This window comes from Podarcis bocagei (assembly GCF_964188305.1).
Source record: "Podarcis bocagei genome assembly, chromosome: 16".
NCBI lineage: Eukaryota > Metazoa > Chordata > Lepidosauria > Squamata > Lacertidae > Podarcis > Podarcis bocagei.
The window spans coordinates 22,919,149-22,933,107 of NC_138142.1; positions in this window are offsets into that span (position 1 = coordinate 22,919,149).

A 13,959-nucleotide genomic window follows, 5' to 3' on the forward strand; every position below is an offset into this window, starting at 1 on the left:
TCCCTTACAAGGACTCGGTCTCTAGAACATGGGTAGGCAAACTAAGGCCCGGGGGCCAGATCTGGCCCAATCGCCTTCTCAATCTGGCCCACAGACGGTCCGGGAATCAGCGTGTTTTTACATGAGTAGAATGTGTCCTTTTATTTAAAATGCATCTCTGGGTTATTTGTGGGGCCTGCCTGGTGTTTTTACATGAGTAGAATGTGTGCTTTTATTTAAAATGCATCTTTGGGTTATTTGTGGGGCATAGGAATTCATTTATATTTTTTTTCAAAATATAGTCTGGCCCCCCCACATGGTCTGAGGGACAGTGGACCGGGCCCCTGCTGAAAAAGTTTGCTGACCCCTGCTCTAGAACCTGCTGGAGCAAGTTGACAGCCTACCCAGGAGCTGTCCCAGGTTCTGTAAAGCCTGCCTCTGCCTCTGCTTCAAAATTGCACCTGGTTTTCTCGATCACTACCTTCCTTGCCTTTGCATCACTACATGGGTTTCGGGGGCGCACCTCACATGGGTCTCTACAAGATCAATGGCTCCCTGCATTGCTCTGAAGTAGGCCAGACTGTGTATCAGGAAAGAACCAAGTTTATTATGGCTACCTGGAAGATTGTATCTTCCCACATGAACTTGCCTGGGTGTTAAGATCTTCTCTCTGTCCCATAAATATCAAAGGATCGTTGGTGATAACACTAGAGAGAACCTTTCCCATTGCTGCTCACATATTGTGGGATTACCTCACAAGAGATGTTAGATAAGCTCCCTCTTTGATATCCTTCCACCAGGAGGCCAAGACTTTCCTGTTCAGACAAATCTTTGAAAACTAAGGTGCAGACAGTGCTGATCACTGGGCTGCTGTCAGGGCAAACTGGATTTTAATTGCTGATTCTAAATGTATTCTGATATATTTTAATTATTGTTTTTAACTGGTTTGTTTTTATCACTTTGTATTTTATAATGTTGTTTTTAAATGTTGTAAGTTGCCTTGAATCCTACATTGGGAGAAAAGTGGGGTAATAATAATAATAATAATAATAATAATAATAATAATAATAATAGATATAATAATATGATCCTGGCTCTTAGCATCCAGGGCTGTGCATAGTCTCCCACCCTGATTCAACTGGTTACTCAGATCCACCCCACACGATCAGGTAGACCCACCCTAGGGATCATATACCCTGCCCTGGATGTGGTCCTGAATTAGTTTGCAGGTGCAGTTAATGCTTAATTAGGATTTCTTAAAAACTAAGTTAAACATTATGCCAAGGGAGGGGACAGGGGAAGAAGATGTTGTGCCTCCTCCCTTCTGTCCCAACTGAGAACAGGGTCGGATCAGTTCTGTAGGGTACTTCTTCAAGAGATTATCTCTTGCAAAAGAGAACCCTGCACCAAGCAGAAATGTTGCCTCTACACGAGAACTTTTGAGTGGAGGCATAAATCCTGTGGGGCATCAGTCAGGAAGTAGAGTCATGAGGTGTTGAGCTTCTGCCTTCTCCTGGGAAGACACAGCTAGTGGCCAGGCAGGTATTGGCCATGCCATGGGAAATCTTCCAACATCTGGATTTATTGGATGTCCATGAGTTCTAGAGTTCTGAGAGAGGGTCTCATCAGAGTCCTCGGAGAGGGACATGATAGCTGGATTCAGACATCCAATAACCTTCAGGTCTGGCATGGAGGCTTCTTGGAGACATCCTACAAACACCTCATACAGGGAAGGGCCATAGCTCAGTGGTAGAGCATCTGTATGCAGTATGTAGAAAGTCCCTGGTTCAATCCCCAGCATCTCCAGGCAGGACTGGAACCTCGGCACTCCAGATATTTTTGGCCTACAACTTCCATGATCCTTAGCTAGCAGGACCAGTGGTCAGGGATGATGGGAATTGTAGTCTCAAAACATCTGGAGGGCCAAGGTTGAGGAAGCCTGGCATAGACAATGCTGAGCTAGATGGACCAATGGGTCTGACTCTTTATAAGGCAGCTTCGTGTGTTCTGTCTGGATAGCCACTGATAGATGCTGGACTAGACTGACAAGTTTGGTCTAACCCAGCAGGTATTTTCTCATATGAAGGTGATGTGAACCTTATAGCCTGGTTGGCAGAAGATTCCCCCATGCCCTGACCAGATGATATTCTCTTCTTGCGAACAAGAGCTGATGACCATTCTGCAAATGAACTTTTCGCAGATCTACGATTCTGCGATTACTGTATTAGATCTCCAGCTGTGGCATTTTCACTGGTCGAACCTTCAGCAGGACCCCCACCTGCCCAATGGATCTTGGTAATGTGCAACGGTTTGCATGGTAGTGTTTGCTTCCTTAAAGCTGTAGAATCTGTACCTCTTTTTCAGAAGATGTGGACTCTTTGGTCCCAGAACAAGAACCCCCTATCTGCTACAGAGATGGGAGATCAGGAGAGTGGGGAATGGCTCCCTCTGGTGGTCCATACTGTATGTGATCTCTCCACTGCAGCTGCCAAGCAAGATGAAAATGTCTCACATTTGCTCACTGAAGGGGCTCTTGTTTCGTATTCCAAATCAATTGCCTGATGATGTCACTCTCGATTTCAAGTAACTAGCACCTAAGGAGGCCTGAATAATTTGATTTTGGTGGATTCTGATGCCAACTGATTTGATCTGCACCTCACTGATTTATGTGAGGATGGGGACATATTTATCCTTTGGATAATTCAAATTTTATGATACAGGTATCTTTAAAAAATAAAGAACAAACTACCACCAAAATATGTTTTAAAATGCATATTTTGAGAAGTACATTTAGAAAAGCAGATTCTTCCCACTAAGGAAGAATGGCATTGTAAAATGTTCAAATATGCTGAACTGGCTGGTCTGACAAACAGGATAAGAGAAAACCAAGATAAGGAATAAAAGGAGAAATGGATAATGTTTATTGAATATTTTAAGAATCAGTATAAATAAATACATAGTTTAGCAGGTCTCGAGTAAATCCAGCAGAATTTAAATAGAGTTTTTAATAGATAACAAATTGGATGATTAAAAAGATGTGGACTACACGTAGTAGAAAAGCAAAGGAACCAGGAAAAGCATGGAAGGGAAATCATATGGTATATGCATACATGCTGTATTTGGTACGATGCTGTAAGTGGGGCAAGGAGGGGGAAGGGGGGGTTACAATTTGTAACAATTTGTTTGGAAATTGGGATGCAGAAAGGGGAGGTATGGGGAAGTCGGTGAAGTAAGGTTTAAGAAAAAAGGATTTGAAATTATACATGTTTGTTTATGTGTTTTTTGTGTTGTTTGTATTGTGTATTGTTTGTGTTTATATAAATTGTGAAAAACCAATAAAAAATTTACAATTTGTAACAATTTGTGTTCCTGTTTTTGAAAATGCAAATAAAATAAGAAAATAGAAAAACAGATGAGATATGTACCGGAACAGTGGTGCTTATCTTTTAGGGGGGTGGAATAGGGCTTGCCATTATTATCGTGTTGCAGGATGATCCTGGAATGTTGTATTGTACATCATTTTAAATTTGAATTTAAGAGAACACTGTAAACAACTTTGGCAAGATTTGAGTAATGCTTAGGCAAAAATGGATGATTTAAGAAAAATAGAGGAAATATGTGAAGCGATTGAAAAAGATTGAAAATGGTAACCATGGAAGGGTGGAGGGGAGTCTAAGGATTCAGGGACTCCTAAATGATGATGAGGATGTTTAATGTTTGAATTTAAATGTGCAATGTAAAACTCAATAAAAAAGATTATACCACTCCCAAAAGCCTCGTCCCCAAATTCTGAATGACCTCACTCAGTGGCATCATATAGATGCTAAACAGCGTCAGGGAGAAGATCATGCTTAGGTTAGGATTGTGCCTTAAGTATAATAGCATTGTCTACACTCAATAAACCAGCTGAATAGCAAATTAGAAAGAGTTTTTCTACCCACTGGAGCACATTTGTTCCCTCTTTATAAATTTGTTCTGAAGAGCACCCTGGAAGCATGTGTAAGATAAAGGGTTCTGGGATAGGGAGAGACTGACTGTACATGACTGGGACCTTTAAATAGCTAACCTTTCCCTTTGTTACCAAAGCTTCCACTGTTTATACGTGAACACAAAGTGAAATGTACACAACATGGACAGTCCTCGTAAATCAAAAAGGATTATCCAACCCCAGAGTGTAACATTTAAGGTGGTGCACCTCTCTTCTCAGATCTTTCATGGGTCCCCGGTTTGCTGCTCAGGATCAAGAACATTTTGTGTTATTCACTCGTTCTAGACATGGATGAGAGTCTGGTTGAAGATTACATACTTCCCTTTGTTCTCATCCACCTGTTCTTTTTTTAAAAAAATTGAAAATTCAGAAATAGAAGACTTCCAAGAAAGGGCAGTGTCTGGAGAGAGTCTTTCACATGCTATATAGACCACCAAATGCAGGCGTAGAACCACCAATTGCCCAGCTAACAGAAAGGCCCATATATTTGTGGCAGCCGAGGTGGATTTTGGGGTGTGCAACTGGTTTGTCTGCACTGGGCACCATTCTGAGAGGGCACCACAGGGTGCACTGCAACAATAATGTAGAAAGGGGGGGGCGCTGAATTTTGCTACAGCATAGGATGCCTCTGAAATTTCAAAGCACAAAGTCTGCCAATGGCAGTAGAACAAAAGTCCCAGCTTCAGTCTCTTGCATCTCCAGGTAGGGCTTAAATTAAACTATTATTATTATTATTATTATTATTATTATTATTATTATTATTATTATTTAGTTGTTTAGTTGTTTAGTCGTATCCGACTCTTTGTGACCCCATGGACCAGAGCACACCAGGCACTCCTGTCTTCCACTGCCTCCCGCAGTTTGGTCAAACTCATGCTGGTAGCTTCGAGAAACTGTCCAACCATCTCGTCCTCTGCCATCCCCTTCTCCTTGTGCCCTCAATCTTTCCCAACATCAGGGTGCTTATTATTATACCGCCCTGTACCCGGAGGTCTCAGGGCGGTTCACATAAAAGATCACAAACTAAGCTTATTTAAAATAGGAGACTCCTATTCCCCTCTAGAGCTACAGTTCCCATAGTGCTTAACAACAAACCACTCTTCCCAGGGAATTCTGGGAACTGTAGCTCTAGGAGGGGAATAAAGGTAAAGCTAAAGGGACCCCTGACCACTAGGTCCAGTCGTGGCTGACTCTGGGGTTGCGGTGCTCATCTCACTTTATTGGCCGAGGGAGCCGGCGTACAGCTTCCAGGTCATGTGGCCAGCATTATTAAGCTGCTTCTGGCGAACCAGAGCAGCACACGGAAACGCCGTTTACCTTCCCACTGGAAGGTATCTACTTGCACTTTGACATGCTTTCGAACTGCTAGGTTGGCAGGAGCAGGGACCGGGCAACGGGAGCTCACCACATCGCGGGGATTCGAACCGCTGACCTTCTGATCGGCAAGTCCTAGGCTCTGTGGTTTAACCCACAGCGCCACCCGCATCCCTAGGAGGGGAATAGAGGTGTCCTAACAAATATCAGCACCCTTAACAAACTACTGTTCCCAGGAATCTTCGGGGAAAGCCACGACTGCTTAAATTGGTATAGAAGTAGTTGGAATGTACAGTGTGGAAGGTCTGACTCACAAGGAAGCATTTACTCCTGAGGAGTTATTGTATGTGGTCAGGCACTTCTCCAGATAAGCCAGGTTTCCACCTGGCAATTAAGGTGTCACTTTTTGTTCATAGCAATTTCCAAAAACAGTAGAAAATTATGTAGTCTGGTTATGTTGGAATCTACCTCCATTAGGCATCATTTTGTGACTGGTGGGGCCTCTGCGATTTTCAGCCTTCTCAAGTGATTCTGGGAGCAGAAAGTTGGAGAACCCCTGATACAGAGCATGCCAGATTGTAAATTTAAAAACCATTTCCTCCCTGTCCAAGACAAGGTGATGTCTGGTCTGGAAAGAGGCAGGCTGCTTCATGGGCCGGGGAGAGAAGATAGCCAGGAGGACAGAAGACTCTCAGGTCCAATGACTCATCTTGTCCTCCACCCCCTGGGAAAAAAAAGCTTCATTTCCAGATAACTCTGGGGGGAAACAGTTCTTCTTCATTAGAGCTAAGAGTCTTGGTTCAACCCTGGGAGAGAGGTTGAAAGTATAGAGATAACCGGTAATCTTTCAAAATAAACAGCTCATATTTGCTCAGACCCAGCTGAACATTGTTCAACATCTAGGAAGGGTTGATGGAAGTGTTATTCTTGCAATACTCCATTCCCAGCAACAAAGGACATGGAGGGGTAGGGGGAGAAGCCTGGAAGAGGCAAGATTAATGACATGGTTGGGGTGGGCTGAGCTGGACTGTGGGCCCTATCTCTGCTCAGGCATTTCCTCTTTCAGACACAGAGGGCTTTGGCTGGGGAGGAATGAGTGGGGCAGGGCAGGGGGTTGGGGAGGCAGAAGCTAGTTTATAACTAGAGGGATACCAAGGATGGGGTCTGCCTTGAAGCCTCCAGATGTGAAGGCATCTGCTTTGCATGCAGAAGGTCCCTGGTTCAACCCCCAGTATCTCCAGGTAGGAAGACTCCCAGCCTGAAACCCTGGAGAGCTTCTGCCAGTCAGTAGATGGATTTCTGATGAATCAACGGTCTGGCCTAGTATAAGGCAAGTGCCTCTGTTGCTAAGCAAACTCTGGAGAAGGGCCATAGCTCAGTGGCAGAGAATCTGCCCCACATGCAGAAGGTCCTAGGTTCAATCCCCAACGGCGTCTCCAGGCAGGGCTAGGAATATTCCCATCCGAAACCGTTGAGAGCTGTTTTCAGTAAGTTCAGACAATACTTGGCTATATGGACCAGTGGTCTGGCTCAGTATAAGGAAGGCTCCTATGATAGGGGAGGTGGCATAGCTCAGTGGGTAGAGTGTCAGTTTTGAATGCAAACGGCACCAGGTTGAATCTCTGGCATCTACAGGTAGGACTGGGAAAGACACCCCATCTGAAACTGGGAGAGACTGCCCCAGTCACTCTGGGCAGCTTCCAAAAGAATATTAAATACACAAAAAACAAACAAACATAAAGAACTTCCCTATGCAGGGCTGCTTTTAGAATGCAGAATGTTGATGTGTGTTTTAATCTGGGTTTTAGCTTATTACTGATTTTAACTATTATCTGAATGTTTCAAATAGTTGTTTTTAACTGTAGGTTTTTTTTAAAATGGATGATTTCATTGTTTTGTTCATTTTGCAAAGTGCTTTGAGGTTTTTCGTTTTTACAATCAAGTGGCATATAAATTTTGTGAAATAACTAAATAAATAACTTCAAGAGTCACGGACTGTATTTAGACAAGGGTGGTGGTGGTGAACATCAGGCCCTCCAAGCTCCTCTGTCTGGCCCTTGTTACTCTCCACCGGCCGCACCCCCTCTCCATAGGCCAAGCCCTTATTGGCCCTGCTTTCCACCCTCCCCTTGCGTGTTTTTGCTTTGCCAGGAATGAGTCCTTGAACACTAATAACACCTCTTGCTTTCCCAGATGGGGAACATACTAAGGAGGCGTGCATACGTAAAGAAACTAGAAAGAAACATGCCCATGGCATGTGGTTCTCAGAAGGCTGGCCAAAAAGGAATATGGTCACCTTTTGGAAAAATGTCCCCCAGCCCTAAGCTGCTATTGTCCAGGTTTGGTTTGGTTTGGTTTTTCGTTTTTTAACAATATTTTTAAATTAAATTTCCCAAATTCTTTTAAAATACCATCATAAGAAATCTCACACATCTGTTGACTTCCCGTCTACCCTTCCATATTTTTCTTTTATTTTCTTGTAAAGCTGCCATGTTACTTATACAGTGGTACCTCGGGTTACATACGCTTCAGGTTACGTACGCTTCAGGTTACAGACTCCGCTAACCCAGAAATAGTACCTCAGGCTAAGAACTTTGCTTCAGGATGAGAACAGAAATCACACGGCGGCAGTGGGAGGCCCCATTAACTAAATTGGTGCTTCAGGTTAAGAACAATTTCAGGTTAAGAACGGACCTCCGGAATGAATTAAGCACTTAACCTGAGGTACCACTGCATTTTACCCGTTATATACGTTAATTCAAAATTATTAAACTCCAAATTCTCACCTGTTGCTGAAAGTCGAACCCTGCATACGTTTTAACATAACCATGATTTTTTTAAAAAAATATATATGCCACAACATAGTTCCATTCTTCAAGAATTTTTTCATGTTTTTCTCTTAATTCTCACACTTGATCTAGCCATCTCAGCATATTCCATCATCTTCATAAGCCACTCTTCTTTCTTTGGGACTTTTTCTTCTTTCCATTTATGCGCGTAGACTATTCTTGCTGCCGTCGTAGCATACATGAACAGATTGACTATTTCCCAGGTTTTGTATGTGCTTGCCAAGCCCAATATTAGACTGAGTTGCAGTATAGAGGGAGGGGGTGTTGCCCATTGCTAGCTGTGATGTTCCACCCCTGCCCTGCCATTCCAAGGACAGGAAATTCTGAACACCAGCTCCATCTGGGTCCCTGCTGGCTCTGAAGCCCTATTGGATGGCTGAGGGATGGCTTTTGATTGGGAAAGGCCTATTCTACTTTTACTTCACCCTGAACTTGGAATGGAGTTTGGAAGGGGTGTGTGGAAGGCATCAAGGAGAGAGAAAGAGAGAGGGAGGGAAGGAAGGAGGGAAACAACCTGCAGCAGCAATAAAATTAATTTCCTCCTCTAATATATACAAGACTTTCCTTCGGAGAATTATGAGCCAAGATGATCAAAGTCTGTAAGTGGTACTTATGCTATCAGTTTCGCCCCCTTAATGCCCTCCTGTCAAAACAAAGACCCTCGAAAAGGGCTTTGAGCATAATGGCTTTCTTTTTAAGAAGAAGGGAAGAAAAAAGACCCTAAGTACTTGGTAACGTATACAGAGAGGGCTATTAGATCAGGCGGCCTAATTGTACTTGCAGCTCATTGTAAACATTCTTAGGTTAGCAAGATAGCCCTTGACGCAGGAGACAGAGTCAAATGCAAACCTTGTTGCTGAAAGAAGGAGAGAGAGAGAGAGAGAGAGAGAGAGAGAGAGAGAGAGAGAGAGCACACACAGAGCCTAAGACCCTTGTACCTACGGGAACTGCCTCTCCTGGTATGTCCCACAGAGGACCTTACGATCTTCAAATAAAAACATCTTGGAGATCCCAGGCCACAGGGATGTGAGGCTGGCCTCAACCGAGCCAGGACTTTTTTGGCTGTGGCCCTGATCTGGTGAAACGCTCTGTCACAAGAGACTAGGGCCCTGCGGGACTTGACATCTTTCTGCAGGGCCTGCAAGACAGAGCTGTTCCACCAGGCCTTTGGCCAAGGCACAGTCTGACCCCCTCTCTCCTTCTGTAATCTTCATAGAACTCTAGCCCAATGGTTGCCATTAATTCTGAACTGATTTTAGAATGTATTTCAATTAATTGACTGTGATTTTATGTAAATTGTGCTATTTTTACTGTTGTTAGCCGCTCTGAGCCCGGCTTTGGCTGGGGAGGGTGGGATATAAATAATAATAATAATAATAATAATAATAATAATAATAATAATAATAATAATTATTATTATTATTATTATTATTATTATTATTATTATTATTATTAAATAGACACACTGCAAGGCTCATTCTGAGATGGCTAAAGAGGATCAGGAGAAACAGATAGGGAAATAGCTGTATGAAAGAGTGAAGCTGAAATCCATAGGCGCTCAGTGCAATCTGTCGTTATGTCTCCGAGAACTTAAATGGATTTGCACTGCAAAGGGTAATCATTTTACCTGCTGGATCAGGCCAATGACCCATCTAGTCCAGCATCCTGTTCTCACAGTGGCTGACCAAGATGCCTGTCAGAAATCTACAAGCAGGATTGGAGCCCCCTGTGCCTTCCAGCAACTGGTATTCAGAAGTGTTACTGCCTTCAGCTGTGGAGACAGAGCAGAGTCATCATGGCTAGTAGCCATTGATAGCCTTCTCCTCAAGGAATTTGTTTTTATATGTGCTGTAAGCTGCCCAGAGTGGCTGGGGAAACTCAGCCAGATGGACAGGGTATTACTAATATTAATAATAATAATACTTCTTATTGTTGTTGTTGTTTAGTCGTTTAGTCGTGTCCGACTCTTTGTGAGCCCATGGACCAGAGCACGCCAGGCTCTCCTGTCTTCCACTGCCTCCCGCAGTTTGGTCAGACGCATGCTGGTAGCTTCGAGAACACTGTCCAACCATCTCGTCCTCTGTCGTCCCCTTCTCCTTTCCCAGTATCAGGGTCTTTTCCAGGGAGTCTTCTCTTCTCATGAGGTGGCCAAAGTATTGGAGCCTCAGCTTCACGATCTGTCCTTCCAGTGAGCACTCAGGGCTGATTTCTTTAAGAATGGATAGGTTTGATCTTCTTGCAGTCCATGGGACTCTCAAGAGTCTCCTCCAGCACCATAATTCAAAAGCATCAATTCTTTGGCGATCAGCCTTCTTTATGGTCCAGCTCTCACTTCCATACATCACTACTGGTGACTTGGTAACACTACTTGTTATTAGTCCTCTTTTAAAGCCATCTAGGTTGGTGGCACTGAGTGAATATGTTATTACTTTTATCTGTCCTGAATCTTCAGACATTTGGCTTCATTTAATGCACATGAATTTTAGTGTTATGACAGAGGGAGTAAAACTTTTCTATGTCCACTTGCTCCATGTCATCCACTTTCTCATTCTCTCTCTCTCTCTCTCTCTCTCTCTCTCTCTCTCTCTCTCTCTGTGTGTGTGTGTGTGTGTGTGTTTTGATCCTTTTGAAAGTGCATTTAGCAATGATGTCACACCCAAAGCCTTGTGAGGAGCAGAACTCCCTTTTGTTTATCTCCCCACCGCACCCTCACACTCCCAAATGAAACAGGCTTAAAGTTGAGCAGAGCGCTCCACTGAGAAATCTGTGCAATGGCTTAGGAATGCATTTGGACAGGCAATCCTCTGATCAGAGGTGGAGGCAATTATTTCCATGGTCCCAGGCTCATTCCCTGGCAACTCCAGGTAGGGCTGAGAAAGACAGCTGCCTGAGACCCTGGAGAGCCATTTGCCCCCAGACAAATATTATCACAGTCCAAGGGGACATACATCCTGGCCAGGCAAAAGGAAGGTGCACAGTGTTGGGAGTGTTGGGGTGCAACTCACCTTGGAAGAAGAGCTGGTGGGTTTGCATGGGAGAAAGGAGATGGAGAAGGAGAAGGGGACCTGCACACTCCCTAGACTGTCCTTTTGACCTCATCTGTGTTGACGTTTCCTCAGATGCTAGACTGAGACACTCAGGCTTGTTGAGCTCACTTCCTACTTCCCGTTTCTTCTTGGTCCCACTTTGGGACATCTTTTCATAGTTAGCCTATATTTTAACATGCTAAATATAGCATCCATTTTAATATTCCAAGCATTTATTAAATTCTAACACTTACCCAGGGCAATATAATGGAACTTCAAGGAAAACTGAATATAAGTCACTCCAAAAGAAGATATTAGGTAAAGGGACCCCTGACCCCTGACCATTAGGTCCAGTTGTGGCTGACTCTGGGGTTGCGGCGCTCATCTCGCTTTATTGGCCGAGGGCCGAGAGAGCCGGTATTCAGGTTCCGGGTCATGTGGCCAGCTTCTGGCGAACCAGAGCAGTGCATGGAAACACTGTTTACCTTCCCGCTGGAGCGGTACCTATTTATCTACTTGCACTTTGACGTGCTTTCGAACTGCTAGGTTGGCAGGAGCAGAGACCGAGCAACGGGAGCTCACCCCGTCGCAGGGATTCGAACCGCCGACCTTCCGATCAGCAAGCCCTAGGCTCAGTGGTTTAGACCACAGCGCCACCCGCGTCCCCTTACATAAAATAATAGATCTAGCTGAAAGGCAGCACACGGAGGTCAGCACTGATCATTGCAAAACATCCCTAATTATTATTGTTTGCATCCATCTGTCTCAAGAGACAATGGAGTGCACCTCCAGGGGTAAGGTCAAACCACCATGCTAGTAGCACCAAAGTGACCTCACCAGAGTGCAGGCCTGGGTAGTTTGTATGGAGGTCCTGGGCTGCCCAGATGACAAGATACGCCCCCCTCAGCCTTGCTGATATGGTCCCAAGGAAAGCAGAGCAATACATTTGGCACCAGCTTGGCTGCAGGAGTTGCCAGAAGGAAGTGTGCAAAGCACCATCCAGCTGTCTTAGGGACTCCAGATTTGTATAGGGATTACTCCTTAATCTTTTCTTCTCCTGAAGATACCCTGCAAGACAGCAGAGGTTTAGAATCACAGTTTTCACTCTCCTAGATCAGCTACTTTCCCAGGTTGATGAGACCTATCTTCTCCTCACTTCCCTCTACAGCACATGCAAAACTGCTTTCTTGACTATTGGACCCACTTTCGCTCTTGTCCACTCAATCTGCTGGAGCCTGTCTTTGCTGGAAGGTTCCTAACTCACTGAGGGTTTGAGACCCCCTTGGCTGCCCTCACCTGGTTTAGCTGGCTGGTTGAAGCCATTCCTGGGGTGTGGCTGCTGCAGCATACTGACAGCTTCTCAGAACCACAGGTGAGAACTGAGTGCAGGATGTGGACCAAAGATGAGTGAACTACCCCAGAAGGAGCACGACATGTCCCACACCAGAGGAAACACCCCATAACCTCACCCCTAATTATTATGATTGTATAATGATAAGATTCCGAGCAATGATGTCTACAAAGGAGTCCAAACTGTAAACATCGAAGGAACGATATTAAACAGTAGCGACTCCTGAATTGAATTTTAAAAACTTAAAACTCGAAACCTGGCCATAAATATAAGCACCAGCTCTGAGAATTGGCCATATTTTTACTGCTACTTCTAGCACAATATTACTCTTAATGTCATATTTTATAAATTGTTTCCTGGTCATTGACCGTATTAAAGATATTTGAATGATAAGATTATTGTGTAATCTTAGGAAGAGGCATGGATGTGACTATCATGAAAAGAACTTAAACTTCTTAATTTACTGCTACACACCTGAGTCTAGATGGAGGGGATTGGCTGCGGAGACTCCCAAGGGCTGTAAGCACAAAGACCTGAGGTTGCCCATTCCTGCAACAGGACAAGCATGGGTAGGATTGCCAGTGGGTGATTCTTAGGGACCATGACTTTGCTAAGAAGCTGCAGCGAAGCTGAGTTACCTATTCACCTTTCTTCCTTTTTTCACACATCCAGCTCCTCTGTATATAGCAGCATCGCTGACATGCAAAAGACCTATTGGATGAAGATCAGTGAGATGGGGAAACCACTGTGTGCTTAATTTGCTTGGTTTGCTGCAAACGGCATGGAAGAGCAGGGCCTGTAGGGGAAAGTTTGCAACTTTTCCTGCTGTTTGCGAAGGGAAGAAGCACACAAACCTAGCTACTCTTTCGATTTTGTAATTAAATGGCTGCTATTTAGTTATTCAACTTGAATAATCATGCAATAAGCTGCACTGGGAAGGGGAAAGTCTTCCCTCTTCCCACAATGTTAAACACCTCCTCCTCCTCCTCCCCCTCCTCCCCCACCTCCAGCCTATATTTGTCACAAAGTTCAACTAGGGAAATTCCAGACCTGTTAGGGTGCAGCCCGCCATCCATTAGCCCTGACAGATAGTGTGTTCAGAGTTCTTTGAAGTACCCCAGCTGGGTTAGTGTGTATACTTCAAGCTTCAAATAGGGAGGAGATACCCATTTCCCTCATTAACCCCTGATTAGGATTCCCACCCCACATCTCCTCGGAGCTTTCAGGAGCATCCTCCACGATCGCTTCTTACCATATGAGTATAGGCCCAGGTGCTAATGGACTCACATAGGCCTTCGTCACTTGATGACTGCAACACTCGATGACTATGATGCGGTAACTTCAAGGTGACATTACTGCAATGCGTTATATGTAGGGCTGCTTCTGAAGATGATTCAGAAACTTCAGCTAGTGTAGAATTCAGCAGCCAGGTTGCTCACCGGAGCAAGACGG